Source organism: Triticum urartu, chromosome 3A (genome assembly GCF_056163025.1).
Source record: "Triticum urartu cultivar PI428250 chromosome 3A, HENAU_Tu73, whole genome shotgun sequence".
NCBI classification, from domain to species: domain Eukaryota; kingdom Viridiplantae; phylum Streptophyta; class Magnoliopsida; order Poales; family Poaceae; genus Triticum; species Triticum urartu.
Window position 1 is genome coordinate 262,430,106 of NC_141875.1, and position 6,433 is coordinate 262,436,538.

General features: G+C 36.0%; 1 pseudogene; it reads right to left on the reverse strand.

Annotated features, from left to right (window-relative positions):
• Positions 1–5,293: 5,293 nt before the first annotated feature.
• LOC147979396 (uncharacterized) lies at positions 5,294–5,784 on the reverse strand (annotated as a pseudogene).
• Between the last annotated feature and the right edge of the window lie 649 nt (positions 5,785–6,433).

Consider the following 6,433-nt stretch of genomic DNA (forward strand, 5'->3'; position numbering starts at 1 on the left):
TCATGCTAGAGTTGTTTGGGGGGGCCATGTACAATATATGAGTCAGTGGGGGTGCCAAGCACACAAATATTCATAATCTGAACTCTCTCTGAAAAATATTTGTGCATGCATGTGACAATCTTGGGCGGGGGGGCACAATCCCTAGCAATGCACTAAGCTCCGCCATTGGTTATAATAATATTAATTCCACACATACTCTGAACATGACTGTATATTTTTGTCCTTTTGGTGTCCAATTTGATTTTTTTTGCAACAAACGCAAATGCGCTGACCTTCATGATTCCAGGACCTGGAATCATACCAGTCGATGGGTGGTGGTTTATCACTCGTTCAGCTAACGGCGGTCATTTGATGCTCATTCGTACGCACCAAATTAACCAAACCATTACATCAAACCACATACAGTACAATGCCTGGGGCGTTTGTGACATTGTTGGCTATGGCTACATCATGTTCGAGAAAGATCCCAGCTCCGTTGGGCCAGGCGTATTCAACTAGAGGCGGGTTTACAGTCTTGGCAACCACTCCATGTTCCTCGGGCTCAATTATCCCATCATCCAACTAATCATCGATCATATCACCGTCGATGATTACCATGCTATGCAACTTACATTCGCCGGGGGGAACTGTGTTTACACATCATACCATGGGTTTCATGAATCACCATATCAAGAGATTCATCGCATAGCTTGTTGCCAAATAATCTTCACTGTGTGAAAGGCATCAAGCTTCCATGCGATGGATGGCTTTTGCAAACCCGACATGCGGCGATGTGGTTCATGCCAACAACAAATATTCACAACTTGATTCATACTGATATCTAGACTGAGCCATGTATCCTGCTACTGTAGCATGACCCTCTTTTGTTGGATATTATGTACTCTTGTTAGTTTGAAGCACTCCTCTGGTTTGAAGGATAGATACCTTTCTGGGATCAAGTGCATCCTAACTCACCTGCGTAGGATGTACTGATAATGATGATGGAGATGCTGTGCAGAAGCCATATACATACATACATACATACATACATACATACATACGTACATACATACATACATACATACATACATACATACATACATACATACATACATACATACATACATACATACATACATACATAAACACTGTTCTGATCACAGGATCGGAATATTATTCTGATCACAACCTGAACTTCCTGAGTTACACAACCTGAACTTCTCTCTATACGAACCTGACCTTCGGGCTATCTTTGCAACCGTGTCTCCTCGCCCTAATTATTCTAGTCAGTCGTGTTATATATCATGTAAGTGTAATCTGCAAATAGTTTTTAGAAACTAAATGCCTGTTTTAAATAGGAATATCGCTCATTGGAGGATTTTGCTCTCGGGTCATGATGAACATGCGTTTGTTGCAACTTTACTGCCTGAGTTGTTCGACCTGAACTTCCCCCTAGTGCTAGGTTGAACTTTCGCCAACATCGCCCAAATGGGGCTTATGATATACCGTTGGAAAGCTATCGACATGAGTATCATGAACCAAGTTACATTTTTGGCAAATATGTAAGCAGTTTAAGAGCAATTTTGAAAACCACTTTTTCTTCACACAAAGAACATGAATCATATTTTCGATTGCATTTCTAAACAATTTATCGGAATGAGGCAAATAATATGGCGTTGGAAAGCTGCTGCGAAACTGCTCCTTCCACATGTTGATAGTTTTCTCTAATTTCCTATGGTTAAAGAGTAATTTGGAAAATGGTAGAATTTCACAAACCAAATAGCCGAGTTCGTATTTTCGATGTCATTTCTAAATGGCTAGTCCAATTGAGGCAAATGATATGGCGTTGCAAAGCTTATGAAAATGCCCTAATTTTTCATGTTGAATGTTTTTCTAATTCTGAACGGTTTAAGAGTAATTTAGAAAACGATACAAGTTCCACTGAGTTTGTATTTATGATTTAATTTTTAACCGTACGTCCGAATGCAGCAAATGATATAGCATTGGAAAGCTTGAACAAATTCGAAACTTTTTGGTATATATTGTTTCTCCCAATTCTTTATGGTTTTAAGTCAATTTTGAAAATGACTAAAAACGTATTTTCGCCATAATTTCTACAAACTTTGTCGAAATGGGGTAAATAATATACCTTGGAAAGCTACGGAAAATGGGGAACTTTTTTATGTTGATGATTTTCTATGATTCCTAGCCGTTTTTAATTAATTTTGGAAACGGCGAGATCATTCGATCTGCCTTTATCGCGAAACAGATTCTTCGAAAATGCACCGTGTGAAGAACTTGAACTTCTCGGCATGTCTACTTGAACTTCACTCTGTTATTTCACGTGCTTTTTTTGCTCGTATATCTACATCCACTCACCATAATTGAGCAAGTGATATACCGATGGAAAGGTGCTGTAAACACACAACTTTCCCGTGTTAATTATTTTTTCATACTCGCGACATTTTTAAAAGTTTTTCATCTGAAATTCATTCAGTGTACTAGGTGAACTTCCTGCTGTTTTCACGCTGAACTGCTGTGATGTATTTTCGTTTGTAATTTTCTCATCCATTCGTCACTGTTACACAAATGATATTACTTTTGTACAAACCTCTCTCACAATATTTTTTTAACTTTCTCCGACCGAGGACTTGAACTTACACAAATGATATTCCCGCCATTTTGAAGTAAATTAGAAAATGATTAGATCATGATTTCTGACTTCATCGCGAATGGAAATGCACTGCCTGAAGTAGTTGAACTTCTCGGGCATGTCTGTTTGAACTTCACTCTATTTTTGACGTGCTATTTTTTGCCCGTAACTCCCCAACTACTTACCAGAATTGGGCAAATGATATACTAATGGAAAGCTATTGAAAACATGCAACTTTCCCGTGTTGATCGGTTTTTCATACTCGCGATGGTTCAAAAAAAATTTGGAATGCCTAAAAATGTGTTTTAAACGGTATACATGAAAATTTTAAACCATTCATCGAAATGTAGCACATAATATACCGTTAGAAAGTTTATGAATAGCAGCAAGTTTTTCATGTAGACAGGTGTTACAAATTCGTTGCCATTTGAGATAAGTTTTTAAAATGGCAAAAACAACATTGATTTTGCCTTTTATTCAACTTCTAAATGAATGACGGACATCTCACACCAGATTTTTGAACTATGCTAGGAGGAGCACGTGAACTTCTCGCAACAAACCTTTGAAGCTTTTAGTTTTCTATTCTTATATTGTTATCTGAAACGGATTCAGTGTAGTAGTTGAACTTCCCGCTGTTTTCACCTTGAACTTCTATCACGTATTTCTGTTCAACCACTCTCACAAGAATTTTTGAACTTTGTTGGGCCAAGTACTTGAAATTCTAGCAACAAAACTTTTAGCCTTTGCTTTTTCATTCTTTTTTTCATACAAATGCACACCGCATAGTACGTGAACTTCTCTCGGTTACGTGAAAATATCTGTGTTTTTTATAGACACTGAACCGCTCTACCATTTTTATTTGAAGTTCATTGTATATTTTTAGAAATGTGAAAAATTGGAGGTTTTTAGAAACATCTAACTTCTTTGTTATTTGAAATTGAACATATTGGTTTTATTCTTTAGTAACTAGAAAAATTTGATTTTTAAATAAATATCAAACTGCTCCGCTTTTTCAAATTGAACTTCTTGGTTTTTTTATCTATTGACAAGATAACCTATGTTTTTATATACATTGAACTACTCCATTTTTTAAAATTGAACTTCTTGGTTTTAATCTTTAGTATGGGGGAAACACGTCCAAAATGTCATTTTTTTGTTTTGAGCTTCTAAATGCTAGGTTTTTAATATAGTTGTACTTATGTGTTATTTTAATTTTAACTTCACATTTTTATTTTTTGAGTAAAGAATTGTGTTCGATCTTAAAATAAACATTGAATTTGACTTTTTTTCTATTTTGGAACTTCATGCTTGATTGTTTAATAACGACGAATATTTTAAGTCTTTTAATGGTAAATCCTAGATTTTTTCATAAACATCGAACCACTTCGTTATTTTACTTTGAACATCTAGTTTTTTGAAAAATAGAAAATTTCTATTTTTAGAATCTTTTCTTAGTTTTTCCTTGATTTTAAATTTGAATTGCTCTATTATTGTAATTTGGACTTCTGGGTTTATTTATGTTATAGTAATCGAAAAATCCTAGTTTTGTAATAAAAATTTAACTGGCCCGTTATTTAAATTTGAACTTCTAGAGCTTTTTATAGTTTTCCTAGAAACGGGGAAGACTTTGAGTTTTTTGTATACATCTAACTACCCGTTTAAAAAAATTGAACTTCTTGAGTTTATTCTTTTAGTAACAAGGAAAGTTTGAGAGAGAAATTATATGTGCACACACACACACTTAGTAATACATGAACCTTCATGGAAGTAATACATGAACTTCTCTGTACTACGTTTTTGTCATGTCCACATGCACATCAGTTTTCCAAAAGAAAAGCTTAGGAGAATACAATTGGGGAAAACCTCTACAGAAATGTGTACTGAAACGTCGTAATAGAAAGTTGATTCTAAATTTTTTGCAACAAGTTAGAACTCTATCTGCAGGTCTAAAGACCATCACCACCAATGGTTCCTTTCCAGCCCAGCCATGCATCGACCTAGTCAGTATCCCCACCAATTGGGATTTCGCTGCAGAGTTTCAAATTGCAGTATGATAAAATCAATCAACCTAGAAGTTCCTTTCTATTGTTGTTGCATCTCCTACAGAACAAATAAAAAAGATACAAAATCAAGGTTGGAAAAAGCGCTAAGCGGTAGGCGGGCGGTGACCCTCTGCCTAGCGCCTAGCCTGCCTAGGCGTAGCCTTGGCGCGCTAAGGTGTTTTGTATGGTGGCAAGTTGGGAGGAGTGGAGGACAATTTTTTGCTAGGTGTAGCACATGACATTTTGTATTACAAATTAGAAGGACAATTTCATGATAAAAATTACATACATCATGTAATGTGAAGCAGTAAATATAGTCTATTTAAGGGGAAGTAGCAGCCCAGGAGAGGAAAACATCACGCAAGGCCTAATATGACATAGAATTATAAATTATAAGTTCAAAATAAGTGTTTTACTCCGAGAATCTTATTTGAAAGACTTCTCTCACAAGTCATAAAGGGAAAATTCCACATAGATATGCATGCAAATAGTTCGACACATAGTGACATAAAGACATAAGATAAAAGTAAAGTAATTAACAAAGGGCACTCGTGCATCCGGGCCTCCACAATTGTTAATAATCATTCTGATCCTCTGATACAAGGCTTGTTCATATCTTCTATTGATGCAAGGCTTCGACTTGTGTCAGTTTAGGATCAATAGGACGTGTCCACTTGTCAATGGTACCTAACTTGTGTGCCTTCGTGCTTCCGATACAAGTAGCTTCGTGATCTCCAACGCAAAAGAAATATTTGCAGTTTGTTTGAGATCTAGCTCATGCGCAGTCTTCCGCCTCCTCTTATTAGATGACTCTTCAAGAGATTTCTTGCACCTGTCTTTAGCTTCCTGTGAGCTTTTCTTGCATTTGGCCACATCATTGCCAACATGAGCCACATGTTGCTTGTGACGATAAACACCTCCAGTGCTCACATGGTTACAGAAAATACACTTCACTTTATCCTTATTGGGAGCATCAGCTAGACTCCCGTACTCCCATCCCACATCATCCAACTTTCTCTTAAGGACATTCTCCTCCTGCAATGCGAATGTTGCCTTTGTCTCGGACATCCTAGAAATACTAAAATACACAACAAGCAAAAGTTCAGTAATTCACTTCGCTAATGCTAAAAAATTGACCAGATCTACAAAAGTCCAGACTACAAGTAGGTGTAAATCTAGATAATGATGAAAGCAACAATTCAGTATATCATGTTTGTACGTGTATGCGTATGTCCACATCCTAGAAATACCAAAATACACACCAATAAATAGTTCAGTAATTCACTTCGCTAATGCTAAAAAAATGGATGAGATCTACCAAAGTCCAGACTACAAGTAGGCGTAAATCCAGATAATAGTCGAAGGAACAATTTAGTACATCATGTCTTTACATGTATGCGTAAGTCCACATTCTAGAAAAAATGTAGCAGAAGATAAATCATTAAGTGATTAATTAGGTATAGAATTCGGTTCCTGTAGCAAATGGAAGAATCAGAGCAATATACATTATAATATCATAATTTATGAAGAGCAACATAAAATAGATAGCAAGCTGCATACCAAGAGATTGCATGAATAAAATCAAAAAATTCCATTGAGGAAATAAAAAGAACATTTTTTTTCTGCATTAGAAACTTAAATGTGTTGCATTCGAAACTTATTAGGTATTGCAAGTTGCAATGCTCAATACAGATTTAGAAGCAATTTCCTTTTTATACCAACTAAATAACCCCTCTGGTTAAACGACAGCACACCCATA